This window comes from Carettochelys insculpta, chromosome 2 (assembly GCF_033958435.1).
Source record: "Carettochelys insculpta isolate YL-2023 chromosome 2, ASM3395843v1, whole genome shotgun sequence".
In the NCBI taxonomy this organism is placed as follows: Eukaryota; Metazoa; Chordata; order Testudines; family Carettochelyidae; genus Carettochelys; species Carettochelys insculpta.
In genome coordinates this window covers 191,933,424-191,954,835 of record NC_134138.1, presented here as the reverse complement: position 1 = coordinate 191,954,835, position 21,412 = coordinate 191,933,424, and positions in this window count along the sequence as shown.

The following is a 21,412-nucleotide window of genomic DNA, read 5'->3' as shown; positions in this document are numbered from 1 at the left end:
AGTGAGTTTGAAGGCAATGGATAAGATCTGGAAAAGCAAAGCAATTATCTTAGGAAATAAGCAGAGAGTCTTGAAAATGTGTGTATTCAGCAGCATGTTGTATGGATGTGAAACAGGGGTGATAACAAAAAATTCAAAAAGAAGAATATTGGCATTTGAAAGGAGTTATGGAAAGATTCTGAAAATAGGATGGATGCAGAAGGTCACCAGTGAGGAATTATATAGAATGATACAGCCGAAAGAGAACCTGCTGCAGACAGTTATAAAATGGAAGCTACAACTATTTGAGCATATTTGCAGAATGAATGACGAATGAAAAATCAAGATCCTGGTATTCGGCATAAGATAGGAGAGGCATAGGATAGGCTTGAATAGGAGAGGCAGGCCCCACAGAGAATGGATAGACCATATAGTAGATTGGTGCAGAGCTAGTCTACCAAAACGAAGCCACTCCGCACTGGACAGGGAAAGAGGGAAGGAAATAGTGAGAGAGGCATCAGACAGCAACGGGTGCTGAGCCCACAGTTATTGATGATGATGATGATGATGATGTCCTTCCGAAACAGTTTATACCCTTCCATGACTGTGCTCCAGTTATGTGAGTCATCCCACCAAGTCTCTGTTATTCCAGCCACTTCATACTACTTAGACTGTGCCAGGTCCTCTAGTTACTCCTGTTTGTTTCCCAGGCTTCTTGCCTTTGTCTACAAGCACTTTAGAGAAGTGTCTGATTGGCTCACTTTCTCCTCCTCACCTAGGAATCCTACTTTGTTGTACCCTACTCCTTTCCCACTTACGTCTGGGCTTGTGTCACCATCCCACGATGAACCTAGTTTAAAGCCCTCCTCACTAGATTTGCAAGCCTGCCCCCAAAGATGTTCTTTCCTCTCTTCGTTAGGTGGATCCCATCTCCTTCTAGCAGTCCTTTTTCCTGAAACAGAATCACATGGTTAAAGAAACCAAATCCTTCTTGCCACACCACCTATGCAACCATGCATTTACCTTGGCAATTTGACGATCCCTACCCAGACCCCTTCCTTCCACAGGGAGGACAGATGAGAACACCACTGGTGCTCCATATGCTTCTATCTTTCTTCCTACGGTTACGTAATCCGCAGTGATCTCTTCAAGGTAGCTCTTGGCTGTATCATTAGTTCCTATATGGAGAAATAGGAAGGGGTAATAGTTTGTGGGTTTGATGATTTTTGGAAGAAACTCTGTAACATTCCAGATTCTAGCTCCTGGCAAGCAGCAAGGTTGCCAGGATTCTAGGTCTGGATGGCAGATGGATGACTCTGTCCCCCCTAAGAAGGGAGTCTCCAACCATCAACACCTGTCTGCTTCTCTTAGGAGTGGTGGCCATAGATCCCCCATCCCTTGGACTGTGCATCCCATGCCTTACAATCCATGGGGTCATCTTCTTATCCATTCCCTGTGAGGTCTCTGCTCCAGCTATCTCTACCATATCACCTGTGCGGAGAGGCTGAAAACAGTTTCTTATCTCCACTGGAGTTGGACAGATCTGAATTGGTTTTCTTCTCCTGGAGATAACGGCTACGTCTACACGTGCAGCCAACATTGAAATAGCTTATTTCGATGTTGCGACATCGAAATAGTCTATTTCGATGAATAACGTCTACACATCCTCCAGGGCCGGCAACGTCGATGTTCAACTTCGACGTTGCTCAGCCCAACATCGAAATAGGCGCAGCGAGGGAACGTCTACACGTCAAAGTAGCACACATCGAAATAGGGATGCCAGGCACAGCTGCAGACAGGGTCACAGGGCGGACTCAACAGCCAGCCGCTCCCTTAAAGGGCCCCTCCCAGACACAGTTGCACTAAACAACACAAGATACACAGAGCTGACAACTGGTTGCAGACCCTGTGCCTGCAGCATAGATCCCCAGCTGCCGCAGAAGCAGCCAGAAGCCCTGGGCTAAGGGCTGCTGCCCACGGTGACCATAGAGCCCCGCAGGGGCTGGAGAGAGAGCATCTCTCAACCCCCAGCTGATGGCCGCCATGGAGGACCCAGCAATTTCGACGTTGCGGGACGCGGATCGTCTACACGGTCCCTACTTCGACGTTGAACGTCGAAGTAGGGCACTATTCCTATCTCCTCATGAGGTTAGCGACTTCGACGTCTCGCCGCCTAACGTCGAAGTTGGTGCCGCTACTTCGAAGTAGCGTGCACGTGTAGACGCAGCTAACATGTTTCCAGTTCTCTTCCTTACTTTGAACAGCTTGCTGTTCCTGCAGTACTAAACAGAGGCTTCTATCCAGAAAGTCTTCACCTTCTTTGATGGACCTAAGGGTTGATATTTGCACCTAAAGTCTTCTAACCTTCTCTTCCAAAATAGCAACCAGCTTGCACTTGGGACATACAAAATTCTTCCTATCATCTGTGAGAAAGACAAACATGGCACATGCCATGCAGGTCACAACAGTGACAGGGAACGATGGAAAGGAATACTGATAGAGGCATCAAACACCAATGGGTGCTGAGCCCATCATTATTGATGATTATGATGAACCCTAATGAAAGAGGAAGGAATGGAACATCTAACAATACCGCCTAGAAATTATTCTAGCCAATTCTTTATAACCATTGATGAACAAAGTAGTAAGCTTTGGCTAATCTACTCAGTATTGAGTTGGTTTAAGAAAAGTAAATCAAAAGACAGTGAGAGACATGGGTCTACACAAGATTTCCCTCAAAAATAATATTTAAAGGCACCCTACTGAGAATTCACCCAGCCTCATTCTACCGTTGGTATTAGTCTTATACCTGTGACATTCATTTCACATTAATGGATTTGTTTCTGATTTAAACTATTAGGCAAGGAGACGTAATACTAATGTTTTATTTAACAGTTGCAGAAAGTAAATTTTGTTGCATTTTTTAAACGTCTGCCATTATTTTTTAATTTCCTTTGTAGACTGGCACATACAATGACACTTTGCTCTTGCTGAGACTGAAAACAGAAGAGCTAAAATGTTTACGACAACATCATATATTATTTCTGCACAAATAGATTAAGGGTATTCCCCAAATCTCACAACTGTCCGCTCAAGAATTTTTGCCTGGTCAACTTTGCAAACTCCAGGTTGAACTGATTTATTTTTTAGATTTTTGAAATATTTACTATTTTTCCCACAAAATATTATTCGCCCCTTTTTGATCAGCTCAGCTTAAAAGTAGAGCTATCATTTTTAGATGAAATTTTTTTTGGCAAAAATTGCAGATTCAGTGTTACTGAAATATTTCGTGAATTGATGTCTCTTATGCACAATTGCTTTGCTGAAAGTGGTTGACTTTTTGCTTCATAATTTCTTTTACGTTTATATTAAAAGCAATCAAAAACAGCCAAAATCTAAACAAAACACTTAGATATTGCCATAACGAAATATTTCATTAGAATCAAAATGCATGTTTAAACTTCTCACCTGTCAAAAGATATTGAAAAATATCTAGTTCTTGGTTGAACATGAAACATTTTTGTTCATTCCCTAATTTTTGGGAATTGCCACTGAATCAAAAAAAATATATTCATTGTTTATGATGCTCTTGATGAAGGTTCTGATCTCTCATAACTTACCCAAATCAAAGCTCCTGTGCTGCTGAGGTTTGCTCACCAGGGGGACCCACAGCTGCAGGCATGTTACATGTGGTATGTGCCATTGGTAGAGGTACCTTGTCAAAGACAGCAGTGAGGTGGAGCAGGGCTGGCCCTACAGGCCACTCCCCACCCTCATCACAGAGTGGAGGCATGAGCTAAATCTGAGTGGTGCTATGCTCCCCATGCATCAGGTCATGCCACTCAGTTTTGGCTCCAGCCCAATGTCATGATGGAGGGCCACATTTGCATAGACAGTACAATGGCCAGTACTGCTCCTTGCCGTGACTGTCACAGGGCCAGCTCTTGCATGGCAGCTCCCTGCCAGGGGCTTGCCAAGCCTCAACCCACTTCTGTCCCCTCTGCTCTGACTGAGGGACTCACTGAGCTCCAGCCTCGTGCCCTGAAAGTAGAGCAAGCAGCAGTGACCATGTGTGAGAAGTGTGGCTTGGAATCCTGGCTCTCATACCATAAGAAAAAATTCTGGGAGTGCTACTGTCATCAATACTAATTCAGAAACTCCCTTTGGCTCCTATTGCTTTTGAAGCCAACCTTCTCTTCTGGAACTATGCAAAACGATTGAAGTGGAGAAGAGCCAGAGATGGCAGAAAATGATGTGTGTGGGCCTAAAAAAAAAGGAATCTCATAAGATAATTAATTATTTCAGCTGTTTTCCATTCTGTGAGCAGTGTGTGTTGGTGACATCTCCACTAAGATACAATTGTCACCTGGTGGCAGCTCGAACTACAGAGCCTACCTAATTTCAAAGCCCACAAATGTGCCTGTTCTCTCTAAATCTCCCCACAGTTTGAGAGTATCAGAGCATTGTTACTTGCTGCTCCTGATTTTTGAGAGATTTATTTTCCCATCGTGGATAGCAGTGAGTTTGATTTCGACGTTGGCAGATGTGTTGAACAAACCCAGCAGAGTGCAGGTTTCCTTTAATTTCCTCTAAGAAGCAAACATATCTTTGAAGGTATAAAACAATGAAACACTGGATATTGTTCTAATCTTGTCTTCTTACCTGATGTCCAGCATTCCCCTCCCTCTCATGCCCTCTTTGCAAGAAGCTGAATTGTGGCCTTTTTTTGCCTTTTATAAATAAAGAGTTTGCTAAAATGAAGCTTGATTGACAGGTCGGTATATGTGTATTTGCCTATCTGTGCCTACCTGTACGCACACATGCAGAAATCAGGGATATGCTTGTGCACATCTGGATGGATGAGAATATACCTGTCATCACCAAGGATTAATTAAAGCTTTTGCAGAAGTAAGACTGTATATCACTTCATCTTGGGCCTGGCAGTGGTATCATTCTGTGGTTTAGGCACAGGTAAAAATGGGTAATAAGCACTATACTGAGTGAACTACAAGGGTACAGCAGGAGTTCATCAGCGAACAATTGTGTTGTGCACTCAGAGGCTGAAAAATCTCAGCCTTTACATGCACCAGTGCTGGAGTTTGCAGGAATCAAACAAATGAGGAGCAACACAAAGTAACAGTAGGTGCTATGGATTTCTCACACAATTGCATGTGGAAGCATTATTCTCACTAAAGCCTGAGAATGGAGATACTGCTGTTACACACAATCAATCATACTGAGTTATGGTCATCTTTTTTTCCCCCCATTCTAGTAGTGAGGTACAGTGAATAGAAACTCTTTTCCATTGAGGCTATGTCTAGATTGCAGGGTTTTGTTGACAAAAATGGCCATTTTATTGACAAAACCCGTGTAGTGGCCAGATTGTGAAGTGCGTTCTGTCAACAATAAATTAACAGAACAGAACACTTTTGTTGACAGCCACATCCCACTCACCATGAGGAAGAACAGAGCTGTCTACAGAAATCTCTCAACAAAGCGCCCATCTGGATGTTCCGGGGTGGGCCTTCTGTCAACAAAAAAGGCCTCTGGGATGCCATGCAGGTGCCCCACTAAACACCCTGTCCACAGCAATCAGTGCTCTATGGTTTTTGCCTCCAGAACCATGTGCATCAGTAGTGCACACCACCTGGATCCATCAGACAGCCCCCAGGTGTGTGTGGCATCTTGCTGCTAGGCTCACGGGAAGCCAGATGGACCCCAAGCCCTGGGAGAAGGGGACCCTCGCAGCTTCTGCCATGGCTGGAAGCAGGCTAGCCACAAGGGCACCGGCCTGACCCCAGACACACGAAAGAGTATGGCACCTGGCACATGGGGATGCCAGCAGATGAGAGGCAGCACCCTCTCCTACAGGCAGTGCCGTGAGCCACAAGTGTGTGTGTGGGCACCTGGGAGGGCTAGGATGCTCCTGGCTCACCCACCACCCATGAAGGAACCCCTCTGTGGCCAGACGTACCCCTTGGCTGCTAGCCCATCAAGCAGTGGGAGGAGGGGCACAGCAGTCAGCTCAGTCCCAGAGGCACCACGGAGCCTGTGTGTGGCAGGGCCCTCTATGCAGGCCACACATGTCTTTGCTCCCAGGACATCCCTGTCCCTTGGCCTGGAGGGGTGGTGGGGGTTGGTCACTGCTCATGGTGTGGGCAGGGCTTTAGGGGATGCATTGCATGAATGACTCACCATCTCCTTCCTTATAGATGGGCCCACACTGTCCAAGGGCCCTCACCACTAGGCTGAGCTTGCAGCCACAGGAACTGGTGGCGCCTTCTCATGGACCTGATGTGGGACCACAACACAACCCTACGAGCCATCCAGGGGACTCTGGAGTGCCTGCACAGGGCTGACATGGAGTGTCAGTTACAGGCCTAGGAGCAACTAATGTCCCACTTTGATTCTGTCCCAGACGCCCATGGTTGCCGCCACCACCCTGCCCCCACTGGACCACCTGCACAGCACCCTGGACCCCTGACAGATCCCCTGGGCAATGGCCATGCTCCCACCCACCCACCTAGATCCTTCTGCAGCCCCTCCCTGCCCATATCTCCCCCTGGTCCCAGCCCCAGCCCATCCCTGACAAGGTCCTCAAACACACAGCAGGAGGGGATCCTGAGGCTGATGCTATTCAAGGTCCTGCTCCCCCTTGGGTTCACAGCTCCCACCTCCTCCATGTTCTGAGCCCCCCATGTCCCAAGCCCCCCATCATCAAGATTTGAGGCCCCCACCTCTTCACATTCCCAGCCACCCTCCCTCCCACTTACTGCAAATATTTCAATAAATCAGTTTTTCATTTGACACATAAAAGAGTGGTTTTATTATTCAGAGTCATGGGGGTGATGGGAGCGGTCATGTTGGAGACAGGCTAGGGCTGTGAGCCTGAAGCCCCTTATGGGCAGACCCTGGGGAAGGTTACTTGGGTCCTTGGGAGAAGCTGTCCTTCAGGGTCTCCCGGATCTGCATCCATTCCTGATAGGCCTGGTGGATGGTGACTGTGCTTGGCTGCTCATAGGCACACCCGTTGTGGCTGGTAGCTGCCCCCTTTCTCTCCACAATGCTGTGCAGGGCATAACAACCCCCACAAACTCATGCATGTTGTGTTCCCTCATGTCAAAGTGCATAAGGAGGCACCTGAACCATGCATTGAGGTGGCCAAAGGCGCACTCAGCCTGCTCCTGGCCTGGTTAAGGCTGGTGTTGAATAGTTCCCAGCTGGGGTTCAGGTGGCCAGTATAGGGCTTCATCAGCCACAGCATGAGTGGGTAGGCCATGTCCCCAACAATGCAGAGTGGTATCTGCATGTCCCCAACAACCAGCTCATGGTGTGGAATGAATGTGCCTGCCTCCAGCTTCTGGCACAGGTTGGAGTTGTGGAACATGCAGGTGTCATGTGCCCACCCAACCTAAATGTCCATGAACTGTCCACAGTGGTCAACCAGGGCCTGCAGCACTGTGGAGAAGTAACCCTTGCAGTTCATGTACTTTGCTGCACTATGCTCTTGGGCATGGATCAGGATGTGAATCCCATTGATGGCCCTGACACAGTTCAGGAACCCCAGGGCTGTGAATCCAGCCATGACTTCATCAAGGTCTTTCAGACTGATGACCCTCCTCAGCAGGATTGTATTGATGGCCATCATGACCTGCAGAGGAAGATGACCGAAAACACATGACAAGGGTCGAGGAAGGGAGTACCTGGGTCCTGGGAGGGTCCCCGTCCCCTTGCCTTCCACTCCTCCTTGAGCTCTCCAGGAGCTCCCTGGTGAGGCCACTGCCCCCGTAGCAATGCTGTGGGAGGGAGGAACAGCATGATCCCATGGGGATGGGTCTTCCCTTGAAATCCAACCCCTCACACCCGCCCCCTGCTCCATGTGGGGACTGCTGCTTGAGAGTGCATTACTTCCATGAGGAGGGCCGTGATGGTGGACTTTCCCACGGCAAACTGGTTGCCCTCCGAGCGGTAGCTGTTGAGGGTGGAGAGCTTCTAGAGGATGGTTGTGACCCACTGCTCCATGGGGATGGCAGGCCACAGCTGGGTGTCATGTCTTCTGAGGGCATGGGCAAGCCAGGCACAGAGCTCCAAGAAGGTGGCCTTCTGCATGCAAAAGTTATGGAGCTACTGCTGGTCATCCCACTGCTCCATGACCAGCTGGTCCCACCAGTCCAAACTGGTGCAGTGCTTCCAGAACTGGCTGTGCACCTGGGGGCAGGTCCAGATATGCAAGTCCTGCAGCCAGGGTGCCATTCCTGGAGGTGCTCTCAAACTTGCCTTTGGTGAGGAAGAGGGGGTTGTCTGTCAAAAAGTTCACCAGGAGCTGCAGCATGTCTTTGTGGCGCCACTGTAAGCCCAGAGGCAGCTTCAGTGGCATGGCACCCAGGAACCAGGTGCGTCAACCCCAAAGGCAGGGCAAGCACAGAAGGTGCTGGGAGAGCACTGCTTTCTCTTGCAGGGGTAGGTGAGTCCACAGCAGGGCCAGGAACTGGCTTCCGAGGGTACCCTTTAAGCGCCATCTCTGCAGGGCTCTGTCACTGGCTCCTGGAAGAACGGGGTTACCTGCAACCCTGGTTGATGTTGCTTCAGATGGCAGATTCCGAAGTTCTTCTTTTGAAAAGGAGTCCTGTTTGGACGAGCTGCATGGCAGCGAAAAGCAGCAATTTCTCAGAGCTGTGGCTGGCGGCATGCTAATGAGGTGCTGAATATGCATTTCAGCGCCTCATTAGTAATCTTCAAAATGGCCATTTGCACGGCCATTTTGAAGATTGGGCTAGTGTAGACACGGCCGATATCTTCTGACACAAGCTTCTGCCGACATATCCTTGCAATCTAGACATAGCGTAAGTAAAAACTGTGAGCTAACATGGTAAAAGTGGAATGATCAGAACTTCCCTTTCTCTCACATGTCCTATCTCACCACATGCGCATCCTGTCTTGATTAGTGAAAAGTATGTGTTTAGTTGTTGACTCAGTGTAATGGTTATCTCTGCAAAATGATGTGTCTTTTATGTTGATAAATTTTGATGTAAAATCATGGTCGAGACAAGGTCCGGGTATCTTTTCCCCAATGTAGCTAGTCGATGTCAACCTATCTCATGCTTGGGGCTAGGCTATAACTTGGCTGTTTCATATGTATCTTGCCTGCATCTTGATGGGAATTTTTGATCATGTTAGCTGAGCTAACCAATAATAAAACACACCTTTTTTGCCCCACCAGACACATCCCCGACACCAGCTATTTTGACAGTAATAATCTCTTCTCTGAAGTTTCAGCTACTTCTAGGCTAAGACATTGACAGCTACAAGTTTATCCTCTAATAAATAAATCCTAATGAGATTTACATGAGAGTGATCTTAATTCTAATCCATTTCACAGTTACGCAAAGGAATAAGTCTCCATCTCTCAGCAGGCCAAACCCTAACTGTTAGGTACAAAGTATGACAAAAAACACACAAACATTTTTCATCAAGGAAACTTGAATGTTGCGGGATTGATAAATTTAGTGTAAATGACTTGTTAATGTCAGTTTCATGATTCTTTTTGATGTATCTTCTTTTCAGCAGTACAAATGAGGGAATATCAAATTTGTGTGGAAGAGAGGAAATTTAGTGACATAAATGAAGGATGTCTCTAGAAATGAGTCCTTTTGACCTGTATTAGCAAAGGTTAAATCAATGGAGAGGCGCTTGTTTGTAGACACATATAAGTTAGATCAGAATTAGGCTTTAAGGCCTTAACTGCAAGGATGGAAATTGGTTAGTTCCTGGATAACAATACTATGGCCTAATTCGTTCAGATGTGTTGGTGAGGCTTGTCATGTTCTTCTTAGGGCAGTCTCTTGCCTCTGGTTTGTCTTCCTGCCCTACGTGATTTTAGAACAGGGATGGGCAATAATTTTTGAAGCAGGGGCACTTCAAGATTTTGATGAGTGGTCAAGGTCTGCACTTTTCTATGGCTGTGGTGCAAGGTCTGGAATGGAGGTTGAGTGCAGAAGGGAACTGGAGGTAGTGGGCTGAGGTGCAGGAGAGGGTGTGGGGTCTGAGAGGGGGTTTGGGTGGGTTATGGGAGTTGTGACATGGGGCAAGGTATTGGGACACAGGGTCCAGGGGGTATTATGGGTGGGGATTCTGGCCTGGGGAATGGTATAGGACAGGTGCGTATAGAAGCAGGGTCTGAGAGGGAATTGTGATGTGGGGAAGGGGAGAAGGAGAGTGCTGAGGGTTTTAGTGGTGACCTGAGGCAAGGGGTGCAGGGTCTGGGAGGGGGTGTGGCCCAGTAGGGAGTGTGGGTGCAGAATGGTAGTCTGCTAGGCATCTGAAATCTGCTCAAGTTAAATAAAAAAGGAAATGTTAAGGACAGTTTAAACCCAACAATTACATGTCTCATCTAGAGGGCCTGGCCTTCCAGGTTGCTTCCTCTGGCAATTTCAATTAAAGTTCTAATAGGTGGATTCTATTCTGAGAGATTGATAATAAACACACCTATGTGCACATCACTCTCCAAAAATAGCACAAGAGAATCAGGATTTGTGGTGTTAGTCTGACAATGTCCTGCTCACTTTCTCTCTGGGGTTGTTTGTAACTCCTATGGGCTATGGCTACACTTAGAAAAAACTTCAAAAAGGCCATGCTAATGGCCAAATTGAAGAATACTAATGAGGTGCTGAAATGAATATTCAGCACCTCATTAGCATGCCGCTGGCCACGGCGGTTCTAAAGTACAGCGGTTCGCTCGCCTGCAGCTCATCTACATGGAGGTCCTTTTTGAAAGGACCCTGCCAGCTTCGAAATCCCCCTATTCCTATCAGCTGACTACTAAAGAATAATAATAAATCAGTTGATAGGAATAGGGGGATTTCAACATTGTCAGGGTCCCCATGTAGACGAGCTGCAGGTGAGTGAACTGCAGCACTTTCGAAGTGCCATGGCCGGCAGCATGCTGATGAGGTGCTGAATATTCATTTCGGTGCTTCATTAGTATTCTTCGATTTGGCCGTTAACATGGCCATTTCGAAGTTTTTGTAAGTGTAGACACGGCCATGATGCGTTACCTTTACCGCTCTGTGTCCAGTATGACACGGTCAGGCCAGAGGCAGCTCTAAAAAGCAGAAGCAGCCCTGGCTAATCAGATATCAACACAGGCGGAGTGGGAGCAGTGAGTGGGAGTGGGGAGGAGTTTAGGGCCAGCTGCTCCCACTTGAGGCTGCCACAGGTCTTTTAAAAACACTTCCCCCCAAGTAGGTCTGGAGGTGGAAGTGGCTGGGGAGAAAGGAGGAGACTAGCGCGGACAAGGAGAGAGTCGTGGAGAACACCAACCATGCCGGAGACAACAGGAGAGTTGAGGAGCTCCTGCAGGGAGTGTTTGAGTTCCCTGCCCCTGGTAGCCTCAGGCCTCAGCCAGAGGCTGGGAAGGACTGGTCACTCAGCCCAGTCAGACCAGGGGACTTCTACCTGCTCCCCTTCAGGCCAAGGGACCAAGCCAGAACCCTGGCAAAGACAAGCAGATCCTATGCAGTGGGACTGTGGATGGAACAGAAGTTGGGGGCCCAGGAATGATACTGGCCCTGCCACACTAGTATAAAGCTCTCCTATTATTCATGGCTGCATATGAATTAATATGTTTTGCATCCTGATTATACATGGAAAATAACAGTAGTCATTTGAAATATCAATTTTATAAGAGCTTCCTAAATTGCAAGGACACTCACATGTATCACCCACAGCTTTATGCATGCAGTCCCAGCAATGTCTCTCTGTTTGGCAGATCCAGCACTCTCTCTCTGGGGCTTGGGTACCTGAGTGGCCTTCATTCAATTCAGCCTTCAGCAGTAGGGGGAGGGAGACATCCTGCTCTTCCATCAGGTAAAATGAAGCAGCAGAAATGTAGCATTTAAAGACTAACAAAATGATTTATCCGGTGATGAGCTTCCATGGGACATACCCACTTCTTCAGATCAATCTCATTTCCAACACAGACTGACATTTATAAGTACAGGGGACCAAAAAAAAAATGCAATAAAAGCTGACAAATCAAATAGGCAGAAGGAAGGAGTGAGAGGTGGGGGAATGTTAATTGTCCTGTCTGAGATAATTACGACCATCGAAGGAAGGGAAGCAGTCGCTGTAATGTGTGAGGTAGTTGATGTCTCTGTTCATACCATGTGTTAATGTGTTGAATTTGAATATGTACTCTTACTCACAAATCTCTTACCCTAATATGTTGTTAAATTCTCTGTTTTGCAGGAAACAAATTTAAAGGCCTGAGAATTTGTGTCCTGTAACATGGAGAATTTAACAACAGATTAGAGTCAGAGATTTGTGAGTTAGCGTACATATTCAAATTCGACATATTAGCACGTGGTATGAACAGAGACATCAGCTACCTCACACATTACAAGGACTGCTCCCCTTCTTTTGATGCTCGTAATTATCTCAGACAGGACAATTAACATCCCCCCCCACCTCTTACCCCCTTCCTTCTATCCTATTTGATTTTCCAGTTTTTGTTGCATTTTTTTCTTTTTGGTCCTCTGTATTTATAAATGTCAGTCTGTACTGGAAATAAAATTGATCTGAGGAAGTGGGTCTGTCCCATAAAAGCTCATCAGCTAATAACTCATTTTGTTAGTCTTTAAAGTGCTACATTTCTGCTGCTTTGTTTTGCTGGAGTACAGGCTAACATGGCTACCTCTCTGTTACTCTCCAACAGTTGTCCACCTGAGCTGGAGGACTGGTTTTTTACAGCTCCTCTTCTTGTTCCTGTCCCACTGTTTTGCTTCTAGAGGGGTGGCTGTGGATATCTTGGTTCAGCCCACCAGGGAGTGGTCCCGACTCCCCCGTCCATCAGAGTGGAAGCCATGCCTCCTCCGTACGGTAAGGAATAAGGAGAAAAAAAGATCTAGGAATAAAATGGAGAGAAGAGGAGTTAGAGAAAGAAGCAGAGTCAAGTCCATGAAGACTCGAGATCTAATTCTACTCTCAGTTAACTTGAGTTTCTCTGGTTTATTGTTAAGTCAACGAATGCACCAGTGTTAAACTAGTGGAAGCGTGAACAGAACAAAGCCCTTGGAAACTCATCATTTTACTGGTTTCTGGTCAGGAAGCCAATGAAGATGTCTGAGGCTAGGATGCAATGTTTGCTCTTGAGGATACTGTAAATCATTGTCATCCTAAAGAAATTGAAATTCAGGGTGGTATATTTAAACAGACCTTTTTATTCTGTTAGCCCATCTTACTTCATTTTAGATTACACCTGCCATAGTTCATTCTGCTTTCTATTGACTTCTCAAGGGTCAGGTTTACATTATCTGAAGGATCCTGTGGGGGGAAAATGTTCCTTTAAGATTTACATGCATTTTTCCAGTGTTACTAATGGGGATTTTACATGTGGATCTAGATTAGAATAAGCTCCTAATTGAAGGTTAAACCTTTCTTGCTATAGGGCTTGATTTTTGTCTTGTGATACTTTCTGGTAAATTGGCAGATATGGAGGTTGAGGCCTAATGAATTTTTAAACAATTAAATCCCCTCCAAATCTGTATTGCCCAAGAAAAACTTTGTCCTCTCATTTAATTAATCAATCTGTAATTTCCCCACATTCAAAATTCTCCTGAAGGAGTCTTCCTTCACACTTACATTGACTATAGAATCTTATTTCTCCTTGATTGTTTTTTTCCCCCCACAGGGGCACAGACTAGGTAATTAATATAACTCAAAATTTGGAAATAAGAGGTTTCCCATACCTTTTTTTTTTCTTGCCTGGAACTGACACACTTAGAAAAGTTTTTGTTAATAAAAGTCAGAAAGAAACGAGTCTTTTCCAGATTTCAAAGGTATTGTGGGATATTGTTATAGAGTACATAAATCCAAAAGGTATTCAAAAGAGTATCAAAGGATAATCCATGGAAAATGACCTATAGATAACTAGTTATAGAATGCAGGAAGCAGTTTTGGGGATATCATTAATTCAGAGACCATGACTAGGGTGGTTTATGATGTGATCCTTCTCTGCTAGTAAAGGTTGAAAATGAAGTGGAGCATGTGTCGGTTTGCATTTTATAGTGTCTGCAAACTAGAAGCAACAAATTTGTAAGTCCAAATATTTGCAAAATAACATAAATAATCAATATTTAATGACAGAGCTTTCTGTAATGGCACTTAATGACAGTGCATGTAGTTGGCTACTGGTCATTAAAGGATAAGTCGATGTCAGGGAAAGAGTTATAAAGTCAGTCACATGCTTAAACAGGCAACAACTTTCAAGATATATGAATAAAGTATTTCAATTTTTTTTTCACATAGAGCCATATTGCAACATGAATCGTTTCATTAAAATAAAAATATCAGGCATTTCTATGGCTACAACAGTTATTGAAAAAATGGATTTACTTCAAATGGTTGTAATATTTACAAAATGATTCATGTATGAAATCTGGCTATGAGAATTGAGAAATTTATCAGAGATTTTGTTATAAGTGAAAGGGGATTCTTTGCAAGTCTGGTAGCATTAGAGCTCAATATTTAGCTGGAGAGGAGTCATTTTTCAGGACATGGCATTTATGGTTCTGTTTTCCCCACATAGTAACTTTCTGATGAAAGTGATCAAGTTTCATACTATTCTAAAGAGTGCCACCGAAGACAGCTGGAAGTCTGTTTTAAGCCGAAGGATAGGGTATGCCAGCTACTTCCTTAGTGGATTCTTATGAAATTATTTGATTTCATTTGCAGCATATGAGAAACCTTTTTAATGGACAAGGATGAGTTGACCTAATTCTGGTGAAGCTTGGATTTCAGAAGGATGCTGTCTAGTCAGAAGACAAATCTGGTGGGAGGGCTTTCAGGAAAAACAGAAAGGAAGAGAAACAGGGGCCAGGGTACTTTTTTGTCTTGTGAGGCAAGGAAAGGACTCAATACATTTGTTTGCCTAAGAAACAAAATACAGAAGGTGAACTTTCTTAGCCAAGGGGAGAAGGATCATTCCTCAGGAATTTCGTGGAGATGCCAGAACAAGTTAGTGGAGAACTCCACACAAGTCACGATCTGGAATACAATTTTTTTTTCAGGCTTATTCTGGTGCTTAAATTCAAGCTTGAGCCTAAATTCCCCTTCCATCTATACATAATTCTGTCTGACTTAGGCCCAGACCCCAGGATGCAACAAAGTGGATAGGTTCAAACCCAGGTATCACAGGGTCCCCCTCCCATGCTTTATGAAGATGGGCTTATAAATATGCATAATCTGAATATGCTAACTGCATCATGTGGCATATCACTTTTAAAGTTACAATCTGCTGAATGTGTATATTTTATTTCTGTGCATGTATCATTCTTGTAGCTGAAGTTAGAAGTTTGAAATCTGAAACTGTAACTCTAAATGTGCTAAAGAGGGTCATTAATAATACTCAGGAAACATAATGGCTCAGTACTCAAACAAATAATCTGTGAATAGCTTTGTTTTTCCTGTAAGCCTTTGCTGTGGTACATACTACCAGGACATGTGTGCAGGCCACCTGATGCTAGAACCCATTTTGGCTCTTGTACTTTCTCACTCAAGATGAGAAAAGTTTGAACTGAACACAGAGAATTCCCACCTTGGGTAAAGGGGATATAAAGGTTGGAACATACAATAGGTGCAGTTGCCAGGTGCCAGGAGACCCCCATTGATCACCCAAGATGCCTACTGGAATATCTAAGACTGAAGAGGGGGAAGGACCAGGACCTAGCTTGAGGAAAAAAAAATAGAACTACTGTTGGGGTAAGAATTTGCATGTAACATGTTTCTTAGGGCTCATCCACACTAACCCCCTCCTTCGAAGAAGGCATGTAAATGAGCCCGAGCGGTGAATAGCAATGAGGAGCTGCACTGCATAGGCAGCACCTCATCAGCATAATTCTCGCTATGCAAACTTCAAAGTTGCTAACTTCAAAGCACCAACAAGCCGTGTCTCCATGGGCACTTCAAAGTAACCACGCAACTTCCAAGTTCCATTACTCCCAAAATGCTTTGGGCTACACGGCTTGCTGGCACTTCGAAGTTAGCAGCTTCGAAGTTTGCGTGGTGAGAATTATGCTAATGAGGCGCTGCCTACGTAGTGCAGCACCACATTGCTATTCACCGTTGGGGCTCGTTTACATTCCCCCTTCAAAGGAGGGGGCTAGTGCAGACGAGCCTTTAGTGTATTAGGCTTAATAAGCATGTTTGTGTTGGCTTAATTTATTTAGATCTGTTTTCACTTAAATCCTGGTTTTTTTCATACTTAATAAACACTTATTATCAATCCCAGTGTAAATAATTAGTATCTGGGGGAGCAAGAGTTGTTCATATTTCTCTTGCATTGATAAAGAGAGCAAAGCTTAGGTGGTTTCTTTGGGGAGGGGCAGACTGACCCTGCACCAACTGGAAACAGCATGGTGCTTCCACAGAGTCAGTGGAGGGGTGTAGCGCGGTGACACCTTGTGACATAGTGGGGGCAGGACGGGGTACTTAGACTGTGCCCCCTCTGCAATCCCTGCAGTCCACCGTAGTCAGCTGGTAGCTGGTTATAGACACCCACTTCTGAATGATTGTGGCTACCTGCATGCATGTAGGATTATAATACATGGAGATACACACCTCACAGAACTGGAAGGGACCTCAGGAGGTCAGAGAGTCCAGTCCCCTCCCTTCTTGGCAGGATGAAGCACCCCCCCTTCTTTTAAAAAAAAAAAGAAAGAAACTATTTGCCACAGACCCTTAAACAGCCCCCACCTCAGGGAGTGACCTCACAACCCTAGGTTATTAGGTCAATGCTCAAACCACTGGACTATTCCAGGAGTGGGGCAAGTTGCTCACAAACTTCTAGAAAATGTAGCTTTCTTCATGCAAAAGCTCTTGGCCGATTGCTGAGCATTTCACGTTTGCATGACAATTTGATGCCACTAGTCAGCATCTGTGGCCCTGCCCCAGAAGCACCAGTCTCCTTAAGGAGAAGTGGTTATAGAAAGTGCCATGAGAAGCATCAGCAAGTTTGAGTTTTCCATATCTGTATCCTCCTTCTGCTCCATCTTTAGCTTTGGGTGCATGCAGAATAAAATGACATCTCATCAGGACAGGATAGTGGGCTTAGATGACTTCTTGTGATGTATGGTATGGACAGTCACATTTTCTCACACCGCACCGTGAACAAAGTTCAAGAGTGGCCATAGGTGGGAGGGTGCTAAAGAGTCTGGTTCATGGCTGGTTGAAGTCATGTCTGCATACTGCAAAGTTAATGCTGGGGTCACAGGCTGAAAAATTGTTAACTTGTGAGCCACAATGAGTATGGTTGCTCAGGCCCTGAGCTTTCAGACCTCAGATTTGCAGATGTGAGTCCCACTAACCTGGAACTTACCTTGCAGTGTGGACAAACCCTTAGACAGCCAGTCACAATGTCTAATGGCTGAAGCATACATTCAACTGGAACACACCATTGTCATTGCTTATATAGACTTGAGCACTTATGGAACATAACTTTACCCCTCAATCAGTAAATCAAATAAAACATTGCTAATCACTAGCCATTGATGCCAGTTGAAACTTTCCAATCTGGAACTCTCTCATCTGGCAACATCCATAGTCCAGCAAGATTTTAGTTAGTCCAGTGACCACTTATTATGTGTGCGGCCAAGTTTCCTGCAGTCCCATAAAGTTTGTTTACAGTCACCAGTACTGACACTCAGTGTTCTGTGCTGTTATTTAGCTGTAATTTGCCCCTAAATGTCGAAGAGCCCAGTAAGCAGTGGAAGTGTTGGTAATGAGCTAGACAATATTGACCTCCTGTGGTCCAGCAAATTCTCTCATCCGATAAGGTCAGGTCCTGAGGGTGCCAGATGAGAGAGGCTCAACATGTACAAATATTCTTAATATCAAGGGGATCTCCATGGCTGAATCCAAATTTCACGTAGTCTAACCAATTTCTCACATATTAGAAATTTGCATAATTCACTTTTTTAAAAATGAACAATCGAATGAGGCTGTGGAGGGACAGAGGAGGTCAGCTAGAAGTGGACATTTCTCTTTGCTAAGGTGAGTTACTTACTCAATGGAATATTTAATTGTCATCAAAGAGAAACACTCACCAATTTAGACAAATGAAATATATTAATAGAACTAATTGTACCGTGACTGTCACCTTATCCCCACATCACACTGCTTCTGCAAGAATTTTGTTCACCTACCTTGACTCATATTTAAGTCATGATAATATATGATTTACAGACATGGATGAACTGAGTTGTCTTACATTTTTTAATTTATAATCAGTCTAGGGAAAGCTTCAATAAAATCCATGGAGAAATAATCAAGAAACAAACCAAAGGGGCACATAAATATGTTGGTTTTGTTCTGAGCTCACAAAAGTTCTTTCATACACACTTGTAATGATATAAAGGGTATCACTTCAACCCCACATCCAGGAATTTCAGTGTCAAGGAAGAAACTTCATGCATGTCTTAACTCTTTGTTACTAGTTTATTGCAGCAGTTGTAGGGCCAGTCCTAACATCTTTACACTGGCAAACTTTTCATTAAGATCAATTAGAGGTTTGATTTTGTGAGGACTTTCACATTTGTTCCCATAATTCATATTAATTGGAGCAAGGGCTGGAACCTAAGTGTTTCTTCTCCCAGGTGAGTGCTCTTATCAGAAGATGATAGTCGGCCTCTCTCTCTCTCTCTTTCTTGCTCTGGCCCAGGGAGTATTTAACTATTTATCAAGCAGAACAGCTTGATCAGGAGATACTGAAAAACCCTCTACGAAATGCCCAATAGCCTGGTAGTTAAGTCCCTTCCTGAAGTGGAGATTTGTACCAGCCTCTCACATCTCAGGTGAGTGCCCTAATCAGTGAGCTGTGGAGTATGACAGAGGAAGGAGAAAGAGGCCGTGACACCAGCACCTCATCCTATTTGTGGATGCCACTGGAAGTCCTCTTGCAGAGCCATTGATTCTGATATCAGGGATAGAATTGCCTGCTGAATACCTGAAAATGAGAGCAGATGGGCCATCAGTATATGCTCACTCCACTTGTGGTTAAAATAGCCTTAAAATGGGAGAGCCTTGTCAAGGACCATCCCCAGTGGACAGCAATAATCTGTGAGGGGGTGGCACAGTTTGAGAGGTGCCCCCCCCTGCAGTGCAGATGAGGAGAGGTAGAGAAGAAGAAAAGAGTGGCAAAAACTGCCCAGTGCCTCTCCAACATCTACTAACACCTGCCCCTTCTGTGATCAGACCAGTGTCTCTGGAATTGGGCTGATAAGCCATCACTGGATTCACAGAGAAGAGGTGACATGAAGACATCCTACTTGTTACTGAGTGGCTGCCAAGAAAAGAAAGAGAGATGCCTTAAAATTGGTTTAAAATGCTACAGAAAGTGTACTATTATTCCTGAAATTTTGATTAGTTTGTGGAATAATGTCTTTTGATTTGTATTGGTTTCATTCTTAGTCAATGAATAGTCAATTTTACTCCCCCATAATGGGAAGTGCATAAAGGAAAAAGGTTTTTAAATTTACTGTTGGCTGCCATTTTACCTGTTGGAGGTTTTAATGAGAGAGAAGGACAGTGTTCCATGTGAGAAAGAAACCTTGGAAATGCTTTGGAAAACTGGAGAATTCAGTCATGTTAGTTAGAATAACTATTCTTTAATTGTTGGTCTGTCAATAATAATTTATCTTCTGTACCTTTGGCAGTACTTTTTTGGAAGAGGAAGGAAATAATAATGGGATTAGGCCACAGGGAGTTGAGAGAGAGGAGAGGAAATCTTGGAAAAGTAGTATAAACCAGGAAATATCTTCAGAGTAAGTGCCTCGAGGATACCTTTCTATTGGTCACCTTCTCCTTACATAGGACCCAGCATAGCACCAATTTTTCAGCTTTAATTCTATTGTGTCTAAATAAGCTGGTCAAATACAGCCATTTTGTTTTGTGAATTATTAGTTCAACTCTTTAAATGAATTGACTTTTATTAAGATTCCATCTCTTTTCTCTTTTTGCTGCCTGCAAATACTCACATAGGTGAAACTTTATTGTGAGATGTGATGGCTGTTGTGTGCATTGCCTTCCTGCTCCTGGCTGCGTTTCCTGGTTCCTGTTTCCAAAACTCAGTGTTCAGTCCTTGTTTAAAGTTTTGTGTGTACATGCATAGTGTTGGATGAGTGCAATTATTCAAGGCCTGTTGTTGCTTATCTGTTGTTCAGGTTGGTAGCTGTTGTTCAGATGTTGCTGACTTGGCTGGTTCACGGTTATTCTATATTTTGATTGACAGTCTACTCAAGTAGGATGTCTTTTATAGCTATTCTGGGGCTCATCAGAGAGTAACATTATGGTGACAAGTGCGTCTGTTCTACAACCCATGCTGTCTGTATGTCATAGAATCAGGACTGATAGGGACCTTGAGATATCATCTAGTCCAGTCTGCTGACCTCCTGGAAAGATGAAGTATTATCCAGGCAATCCCTAGCTGGTGTTTGTCTAACCTGCTCTTTAAACTCTCCAGTGATGGAGATTCCATGACCTCCCTAGGCAATTTATTCCAGTGCTTTACCACCTTGTCAGGAAGCTTATCCTAATGTCATCTCTTGCTGCAATTTAAAGCTGTTGCTTTTTGTCCAAATCTCAGATATTAAGAAAAAACAATTCTCCTTCCTCCTTATAACAGCCTTTTATGTTCTTGAAAGCTATGTCCTCCACCCAGTCTTCTCTTTTCCAAACTAAAACCCAGTGTTTTGTCTTCCCACACAGATTACATTTTCTAGATCTTTAATCATTCTTGGTGTTCTTCTCTGGACTTTTCCCCAATTTGTCCACATCCTCTCTGAAACATGCTCAAAACTGGACACAATTCTCTAGTGGAGGCCTAGTTGAAGTGCATACTAGTGAATGTGGAGCTGCACCAGATCACCATTACTGGGACCCTCATATTTCATTTAATATAGTCTTCTTGTGTAAGGCACTGGATCTGGTATCCCATGTTGTGGAAATTAATGGCACCACTGTTGAAATGCATGGTGCTACAGATGCTGAAGTTAATATTCTCCACTCTTGATAAGCTCACAATCTGGATGTTTGTGCAGCTAGGGTGATCTTATAAAAGTTTGAAATGTATATGCTTTGCAGATTGTTGGTGAAATTGTACGCCCTGAGCTCCACAAAAGCATAGCCTTGGGTGCGAAGTTTTACATTGTGAAAGGCACAGCTGTGAATACTTTTCTATTATTGTCTTATGAGCTGTACTTACAGCTTGATGTATGCATGTACTCTCACAGAATACTTCAGGAGTGGTTGTGCCAGGAAGAATAAAATAGAAGGGGATAACAAAGGTCACCCAGAGACTGATGTATTTAACAGTGGTGATGTCCTGTCCATGGGATGTGTAATCTCTGTAATTGGAATCAAATGTCAGACCCTTTGTGCCATC